The 10,155-nt window shown below is 39.8% G+C and overlaps 1 protein-coding gene across 7 annotated transcripts in view; it reads right to left on the reverse strand.

The window, feature by feature from the left end:
- The window catches only part of N4bp2 (NEDD4 binding protein 2), a 140,696-nt gene that overhangs the window by 77,110 nt on the left and 53,431 nt on the right, over positions 1-10,155 (reverse strand). For all 7 annotated transcript variants that reach the window (XM_013518097.1, XM_013518095.1, XM_013518094.1 and 4 more), the window contains one exon: positions 728-825. The gene's annotated coding sequence lies outside the window, so the exon portion shown is untranslated. The remainder of the gene's footprint in view (positions 1-727; positions 826-10,155) is intronic.

The following is a 10,155-nucleotide window of genomic DNA, read 5'->3' on the forward strand; positions in this document are numbered from 1 at the left end:
TATATATATATACATCCCTGTTCCCAATGGACATGTTTTCAACCTGGTTTGCCTCCTCAGTCATAGTACCACAGGACTCAGAGAAGCTGTAACAATATGCAACCCAACTTCATCTCCATGTTCATGAAAAGGCACTGTACATCACGGGTTAAGCCCTGTGCTCTCCTGCACCACCTGTACAGAGCCCAGGGAGAGTGAGCTCCCAGACAGCCACACTGGAACTACGATACTTTCATCTGTATAAGTTTAGCTCTACAGCTAGCCGTGTTCCTTGAAAACATGGATCACAATAATATATTCTTCCATATCTAAAACAGGCACACAAGTATTTGTGAATGGCTAATGAATGACATGTAGTATCTGAAAGAGCAAAGAATGGCATTTTAGAGAAAATAGAACCCTTGTTAAGTGGGAAAATCATACAACACAGTTCTTTAGATTCTTTGAGTATACATTTTATACCACCAGCAGCTCTTTTAGAAATTCTACTAACAAAAATCTGTGATTATTTCCCTTTTCATGAGAAATTTTTCTTTTATTTTAATTGCTCAAATATATAAATGAAAGCTTGAAAATCTATGTGTAAAATAGTTACACCTACAATTTTGTATATATGTGTGTACATGTTACTAGGGATTGAACCCAGGGCCTCATACATGCTAGTCAAGCACTCTACCGCTGAGCTATAATCCCCAGCCCTATGCCCTAGGATTTTATTAAGACTTACCGTCTTTCCGGCATTGATGCTACCAATGTGCTTAGAAAGGCCATGGTTGACATCTGCAAACTCTACAGCTCTCCTGTCTCTAACAGAAAGTCTTCTTACTGTAAAATAAAATGTTATATAATAAAAACAAATTTATACCAACTTACAATCTCAAGTGAAAAATCTAAAATAGACTATTCAAGCTGGGCGTGGTGGCACAGGCTTGTAAACCCAACACTCAGGAGGCTGGAGCAGAAGGATCACTGAGTATTTGAGGCCAGTTTGGACTACAAAGTGAGTTCAAGGCCAGCCTGAGCTGCACAGTAAAACCCTGCCTCAAAAAGCAAAAAAAAAAAATAATAATAATAATAATAATAAAATTAAATTAAATGGACTATTCATAATATATATGATATTCCAAAGAAAAAGAGAAAGACTTCATTTGCCACCATTAAAAGGACTATTACATTCTGAAAATACTGGTATAAAGAGAAAAAACACAGCATTTATTCGGCCTTTTCTGAGTAAAACACTATTTCAAAGTAACAAAATAGCCCCAGATGATGCAGGAAAACTTGTCTTTATTCAGGCAGCGAGCTACTAAATGTAAAACAATGGAAAATAAAACTATCATTTCATAACACAATTAAATAGCTAATCAAGTGTTATCAATGAAAACAGAAAAAAGAAGTTCCTATTTTATTTAGTTATTTACAATTAAAAACTGGAACATCCCTTAGACCAGGTGTTCATATGCAGGACACCCCCCATTAGCCAAGCCTGGCTCCTCCTCTGGCTCTACCTTCCTTTCTACCTCTAGTCCCCCTCAGCTGACCTGTCCTCCACTCCCAGGTCTGGTCTAGGCTGTTGTCTTTTCATCTATTCAAAGGAAGACTGAAAACAAAATGAGAACAAAAACAATTGAAAAATTCATTGTGATTTATAGTGGTGTGGTGTGGTGTGGTGTGGTGTGGTGTGGTGTGGTGTGGTCTGGGTTTGAGGGGGCAGTCCTAGGAACTGAATCCCAGGGAGCACTGTGCTACATCTCTAACTCCTTATTCTTCTAAAAAAAGGCTCGCTTCCCGGTACTGGAGAAAAACCAAAAAAAAAAAAAAAAAAGGCTCGCTAATTTACATAGGTTAGCCCTGAATTTGCAATTCTCCTGCTTCAGTCTCCCAGGTAGCTGGGATTATAGCCTGCAGCTGTTAGTTTCACAAATAAATGATAACAAAACCTCAGAAATAAATCAAGAAATGTTTAAAGCTCCATTACATGAAAAGTTGATAGAAACCAATGGTATCAAAATACCATCCCAGATTATTTATTAGATGCAAAAAAGAAATGATCACTTAGACTGTTACCACCTTGGGGGCTGGGGATATAGCTCAGTGGCGTAAGTGCCTGCCTGGCAAGCTCAAGGTCGTGAATTCAATTCCCAGTACAGCAAAAAAAAAAAAAAGACTGTTACCACCTTACCTTGGTAATCACGATAAAGTAGAATAGTGAAACTAGACACTACATACCTATTATCATGAAACAATATGAAGTACTCTTCCAAAATGTTTAACCTAATTCTACTCACACCTTTCGATCTAACTCCCACTTGCCAGTAAATATAGGGGACAAAGAAAGTACCCACAGTGTACCATGAGGTGGAAACCAGCAATACAAAAGTAATAAAATCTCAACAGAGCTAGCAAGTCAATACCATAAAGGAGAAGATAGGTAAATGAAAGTGTGGAAGGGTAGGAGGGACATGTTTACATTCAAAAAAGATGAGATAGCTAAATGCAATGGGCAGCCCTTGATTGAAATCAATTTTTTTCTTAAAGCAGCAATGAAGGGCCGGGCATGGTGGTGCGCGCCTGTAATCCCAGCACTCAGGAGGCTGAGGCAGGAGGATTGTTGCGAGTTCGAGACTAACCTGGGCTACAAAGTGAGCTCAAGGCCAGTTGGAACTCCATCGCAAGACCATCTTAAAAAATAAAAAAATAAATAAATAAAATTAAAAAAAGCAGCAATGAAGGTCACTTTTGGAACAAGTGGGGAAAGCTAAATATGGTGTAAGTAGAAGGTACTAGGGAATTATTGATAATTTTGCAAGGAATGATAACAAAAAGAAGAATGCTGTTTGCCAAGGACTGAGAGGAGGGAAAAAAAGAGAAGTTGTTCGATGAAATATAGTTTCAGTTTTATAAGATGAAAAAATTGCACAATAAGATGCAAAGAGTAAACATGACTATACTGCACACCTAACATTTAAAATAGTAAATTTTATGTTATACATTTTTCACCATAATTTTTTTTAAATATGAAGAGTTTAACTACAAAGAAAAAGAGATGGTGACTTAGCAGGGACAGACAATTGCTGACCCAAGAGAGGCAGAGTACAAAATAGAATAGAGGATACTCAACTCTGATGCCTCCCAACATAGATGTCTATCTTCTTTCTTTTCAATCTTTTTCCAAATAAACTGTCTTGTTTTATTGAAGAAAGAAAAAATAGAAGAGAACAAAACAGAATAGGAATCCTGCAAAATAGGACTGGGGATATAATCAGTGATAGAGCACTTGCCTAGCATGTGCATAGCCCTGGGGTCATCCCTAGCACCGAGGGAGGAAAGGAGAGAGAGAGAGAGAAAGGGAAGACAAAGGGAGAGTAGAAAGCAAACAGGGAAAAGGGTAGAAGGGAGGAAAGGGGAATGGAGGAAGGGAGGAAAATCCTAAATGAAGTAAATTTAATTACAACTATGCAATCAATCACTAACTCTGGGTCCATGACAAAATAGCTTTACTGGATCTTAACACTCTACTATGGGCTTTGTACTCCCCCAATGACTGTGCTATATTATATCCACTTGTCTACGCCACAGCTTCTTTCCTTCCAACCAGCACCCAACAAAAAAAACTTCCATCCCCTCCTTTCTGTCTTTACATGTAACAGGAAATACAGCCTAGCATGGTGGCTCACTCCTGCAATCCCAGCACTCGGGAGGCCGAGGCAGGAGGATTGTTGCAAGTTCAAGACCAGCCTGGGCTACAAAGTGAGCTCAAGGCAAGCCTGAACAGCATAGCGAGATCTTGTCTCAAAAAAAAAAAAAAAAAAAAAAAAAACAGGAAATAAAATTACAAATTCCTACACTGGAAGAACTGTCGAAAATTTTTCTCAATGAACCCAAAATTGATAATGATTGGGAATTCTTAACTTAAACTAAATAAACTCCTAATATTTCCTGTATAGTATCAGTTTCTTAAAAGGTAGCTTATTATTTGTTGTTTCAGCTTCTACTTTTTGTTGACTCTGATTCAATACAATCTCCCCATCTGTAACAATCCTCCCTTATCCTCAATTTTACTTTCTGTCATTTCAGTTACTTGTGGTCAATCTCAGTCTGAAAATATCAAATGGAAAAGTTCAAAAATAAACAGTTCCCAAGTTCTAAGTTGTGTACCACTGAAGATTACTTAAGGAAAAGTACCCTAATACCATGCAGTGGTCCTCATAACCAAGAGGGACACTAGTGACCAACAATAGGTACTGCATACAGAATGGAAACCATGACCAAAAGGATGGTTCACCTCTTGCGGGGAAAGAAGCAGGATGGTACACACTGCTTAGAACAGCTTTCCGAGGTTCAATGAAAAAGGGCATAGTGGCCAATGCTTCATCACAATGCCTATGTTATTTAGCTCACTTCATCTCATCACATAGCCATTGTATCATCTGACATCATCACAAGGTAAATGTGGGGTGCAGGACCATATCTTTGAGACCACATTCACACTCTCATTAGTGTACTGTTAGAACTGTTCTATTTCATTATTAATTACTGCTGCTAATTTCTTACTGTGCCTAATTTATAAATTACATTTCATCATAGGCATGTACAGTACTTGGAAAAAGCAGTCTATCTAGGGTTGGGTACTACCCGCCAGTTTTACGGGATGTTCCCTCTGTGGATAAGGAGGGCCCACTCCTCTGGTGTGTCTCTGGCTGACCCTTAGTCTCCTTCATGGATCCTTTCTCTTCTCTCACTCTCAGTATCATTGCTCCTCCAGGTTCTGTACCCAGCCTTTCACTGCAGTTATTCTAGGTCTCTCCAAATCCATGATTTTGACACTTATAACTGACTCCAGCAAAACACTTCTCTGCCAAGCACCAGCATAGTTAACTACCTGACAGACATATCCACACAGATATCCCATAGACACATCAAGGCTGAAAGGCTCAGCTTCAAAATCCTTCAATGACTGTCTATAGCAGTGGTGATGAACCAATGGCATGTGTGCCACAGCAGGTTGTTTGTTACCACTGGAAGTTCTAAAAGGTTCACCATCACTTTCAAGATCAAGTTCTACCTCCTCTGTAATGCATTCAAGGACTTCCAACCCCAGGGCCTCCTCCTCCCCTGCAGCTCCTCAGGTGCTCTTTACTCCACCTGGACTTGTTTCCCACTCGAGGTAGGGCAATATTACATCTCTGTGCTTCACATATGCTCTGCCCCGAAGTCCCTTTACCCTATCCCACTGAAGCCATACTTCTTGGCTCAATTAACTTCTTTCAGGAAAGTTTTCCACTTTCTCAAAGTCTTTCTCAAAGTGGGACGGCTCTCCCACTGCACCTTAGGCACACCTTTGTATTTATTTGTTTAGATTACTACTCAGTAAGCATCTCACAGATATGTGTCTCATTTAGTAAACAAGCATCCATATTTGTTATATGGCTAGCACACACCAACAAGCCAATGTAGTTCTTCAAAATATTGGACCTACCATTTCTGCACCTGGAACACTCATCTCCATAACACAGAGCGTATGTTTCCCATAAGTACCTACAAAGTTGAACCCATAATCAAGAGCATTTATGAATTACAACAGGTATTCTTCTTGTCTGCCCAGAACTCATTACCCTCCCTACTAGGAGTCAGTTTTCTACTAAAAGGGCCCTGGCTATAAGTGGCATCACATGTCCTAGGCTGAGCTAAGCAGCATACTTCATCTGCTCACCTGCAGGAACTGGTCAAGGCAGGATACATGACGAAATCTACCTAGAGTCTCCAACCTAAGGCTCTAAGAAGACAAGCCTATGCTGCCAGGAACTAGGTCCTACCACCTGCAGCAGGAGAAGCGAAGCCCATATGTACAGACTGTAAGTATAGGACAGGCCCAACTAGGGGCAAGTTACCACCCCAGCTCTTCATGCCCACTTCTATCACACAAATTGTTAAATGGTCATGTGACCAATAGTTTTCCTCCCACAGGCTATTTCAATCATTTTCACTCTAAAAGTCCTGCTACAAAAACTAAATAGATGAAAATTGGATGTTAAAGGGCATTTATTCTACATTCAGGCTATAAAAGAGCCTAGTGTGTCTTTCCTCACTTGAAAATTTTCATCTATCAGATGCACTGTATCTTTCCTTTCCCTACTAGGTAAATACCAAAATGACTAATTCCCTTTTTTAATATATCCCAGGCTAATCACATTATTTCTAAAAATATACTCAAGTTACCATTTTCCTTTGTAACACCCTAACCAATGCCTCATGAGATGATAAATAAGCAATTACAACTGGATAAGAGCACACAGAGTGCCAGGGAAACAAGGGGCTTCTGGAACGAGACTTGTATTATAGGGGGCTTTCACAAAGAGGGATCGCCCAGACTAACCCCTGAAAGATGAGTATGAGGTAACAAAAGTGAAGTAAGCAGGGAATAGGGGGTACAGTACTTGGGACAGACGAAGGCTGTACAGAGGTCTGCATCTAATGACCTTGGCATCTTGAGGGAGAAGTGCAAGTAACTGATGAGGATCAGGATACTGAGGTCAAAGAACAAAGGACAAGAAGACAAAGAAGCTAACCAGAAGCCAAACTGTGAAGGTCCTGAAAGTCAAAACAAGTGCAGACATCATCCTGAAAGCAATGAAAAGATGCAGAAAAAATTTTAAGCAGAAGAATTGCATGTTCAAATCAGCTACAGTTAAAGGTCGGGAGGTGATCAGTTAGGTGGTAGAAGTGACTGCAACAATCAAGGTGATAGGTGATACTGACTAACGGGGTAGAATGGTAGCAGCAGGGATAAAGAAAAGGAACAGAGCACCAGGCATGGTGGCACACATCTGTAATTCCAACACTCAGGAGGCTGAAGCAGGAGGATCACTGTGAGTTTGAGGCTACCCTGGGCTACATAAGCAAGTTCAAGGCTAGTCTCCACTACATAGTGAGACCCTGTCTCAAAAAAATCCTACCCACCCACCCCAAAAAAGGAACAGATTAACTGACTGTGATGGTGCATACCTGTAATCTGGGATTCCTTGGGAGAAGGCAGGAGGATCACAAATTCAAGGCCAACCTGATCAACTTAGTTAAGACACTGTCTCAAAATTTTTCAAAAAATATTAATAGCCACAGATACAGCTCAGTGGCACAAGTGTCTGCCTGGCAAGTGCAAGGTCCTGAGTTTGATTTCTGGTACCAAAAAATAATAATACTAATAAACTAAGGGGGTGTGGTGGTGCACACCTGTAATCCCAGCACTCAGGAGGCTAAGGCAGGAGGATCACTGCAAATTCAAGGCCAGCCTGGGCTACAAAGTGAGCTCAAGGCCAGCCTGAACTGCATAGCCAGACACTGTCTCAAAAAGAGAAAAAAAAAGAAAGAGCCCGTATTTCTTTCAAGTCAATATTTATAGTGCATACTATTTACTGAATTCTCACCACATATGCACTATCTAATTTAATCATTCTCTAGAAATGAGATAGAAAAGAGGCAGTTTGTCTTACTCTTGTGTCCTAGTTACTTTTCTCTTGTTGCTGAGACAAAATACCCAACGCCCAAAATTAAGGAAGGAAAGATTTATTTAGCTTACAGTTTGTGGAGTTTTCAGTCTATAATCCGCTGGCTCCAAGGCAGGATGGTGTGGCACTAGGGCAACACTTTAAAGTGGCAGAAGACAGCAAAAGCAGCAAGAACAAAAGGGAGGAGCAGGAGGGAAGAGCAAGCCTCTTTCCCTCCCTTATAATGTATGCAAGCTACTCGCCCCATGGTGGGTGTAACACTCATACCCATAATCCCAGCACTCGAGTGTGGATCAAACAAAAACTCCAGAAGCCTGCCCCATGACTGCATGAGGTTTTGTGGGGACATACAAACACAAACCATAACACCTTGTTAGTTTGGGAATGGGCAAGTCAGTAATGACTAGAGCTTGGGACATGCTGAGTTTAAGGTACCAAATGACATGTCACGAAGCTCTGAAAGTCCAGCTATCAGAAAAGAGCCTTTTAGGATAAAGATTAAAGAATTACCAGTACGGTAACTGAGAGGAGAAAAATTTTAAAGTAAAATATCTCTAACATTCCTACCAACACTTATTTAGTATCTACATACCTCTGGAGCAGGGTGAATGGTGCTATACAAAAAGAATAGGTGAGTAAGATTCAGTATCAACTTTCAAGCTCACCTAATGAAGACCGTGGCTCAATACGGTGATTAGATAAAGGCCTAGGAAGGAAGAAGACAACAACTGATACAAGAAATACCACCTACATCTTGAAGTTGTAGGTTAGCAGAGAGTTTAGGGAGAGGAGGGTAAGGAGAGTAGTGAAGACACAGTAAGTTCAAAAAATTAAGTCTGTTCTGCTTTGGAACCAAAAAATTAAGCATTATTCATGTTAATCACCCAAACTAATTAATAGCAAGCACTTATTAAATGTGATATAAAACAAAAAAAGACATGTGGAGAAATTGACCCTATTATTTGATCCACTAATTCCACTGACTAGTAGTCATAAAAATCTAGCTGATTTAGCCAGTTTACTCCCTCACAGAAATTAATGAAATGCTCTTCTGAGTTTTAGTTATGTGAGTTCAGACAGAATTGATTAATCTAGATGTATCAATGATTTCTGGAGGACAATGCTGAGATTCAAGGCATACGGTAAGAACGTAAAATGCTTCCTAAGTCTTATAGAGCCTATCTTCCAACAGCCTAATAATCTATCAAGACATCAGGCTGGGCATGGTGGTGCACACCTGTAACCCCAGCACTCAGGAAGACTGCTATGAGTTTGAGGCCAGCCTGGGCTATGTAGTGAGTTAAAGGCCAGTCTGAACTTAAAAAAAATAAACAAAAATCTTTAGTACAGCAATTTTATAAAGTCAATACACAAAAATTCAAAATAATGTCAAAACATACATGGTTTTATATAACCCAATTGAATTACTGGTAATATGGAAGTAAAAATGCTAAGATGAGGCTGGGTATGGTGGCGCACGCCTGTACTTAAGAGACTGAGCACTTAAGAGACTGAGGCAGAGGGATCATGGCAAGTTCAAAGCCAGCCTAAGCTACATAATGAACTCAAGGCCAGCCTGAACTACACAGAGAGACCCTGTCTCAAAAAAAAGAAAAAAAAAAAAAGAAGAAGAAGAAAGAAAATGCTCAGGTGACAAACCAACATATCTTTTTTGTCAATTTTCAGACACAGTTTTATGTTTCTGTAGTTGGGGTGCATTCCAGAATCAATAACACCTCACAACTTATTTGGAATTTTATAGGGATTTTTTTCTTTTTTTGCAGTGGTATATGAAATGACAATACATCTTGCAATTGGTGGGCTGGAAGGGTTGTTGAAAATGTAGTTATTTACTGAGTATCAAAGGTTAGTTTCAGAGAGACATGAAAATAATGTGTTAAGAGGGAGGTTTTGGATCATAAAGATCTAGGTTTGGCTTAATCTTGGCTTTGAAATACAAATACACTACTTGGGTGACTTAAAGCAACTTTCTGAACATTTCTTAGTCACTATCTCCTCATCTGAAAAACAGTACTAAGAACAGTGAAAATCTCAGTTGTAAAACTCAAATACAATGGTATACAGCCGGGCATGGGGGGGTGCACACCTATAATCCTAGCACTCAGGATCCTAAGGCAGGAGGATCCTTGCAAGTTCGAGGTCAGCCTTGGCTACAAAGTGAGCTCAAAGCCAGCCTGAACTGCACAGTGAGACCCTGCCTCAAAAAAACTCAAAAACAAAAGTAAAAAACCAATGGTATATATAAAGCACTTAAAACTGGAGCACGCGCGCGCACACATGCACTATTGTATTTATTGCTATGAGAATGAAGACAATGGTGATATATGGCTTACTCACTGCCTGCATAGTAGGCATCAAAAAATGTTCACTCTCTTTCTGAAAATGAACAACTTTTAAAGGCATTTAGGGGCCGGGGATTTGGCTCAGCAGTACAAGTGCCTGCCTGCCTGGCAAGCTCAAGGTCCCGAGTTCGATTCCTGGTACCAAAAAATAAGAAAATAAAAAATAAAGGCATTTAACTGATACCAAGCATCACTGTTTGCTATGGTAAACTGAGATTTTCTAAAAATAACATTGACTAATAGTTACACTTTGCACATCAAAAGACAGGAATAATCATGAGAAAACA

The sequence above is a fragment of the Chinchilla lanigera genome, unplaced genomic scaffold (assembly GCF_000276665.1).
Source record: "Chinchilla lanigera isolate Chin_1 unplaced genomic scaffold, ChiLan1.0 scaffold00042, whole genome shotgun sequence".
Classification (NCBI taxonomy): Eukaryota; Metazoa; Chordata; class Mammalia; order Rodentia; family Chinchillidae; genus Chinchilla; species Chinchilla lanigera.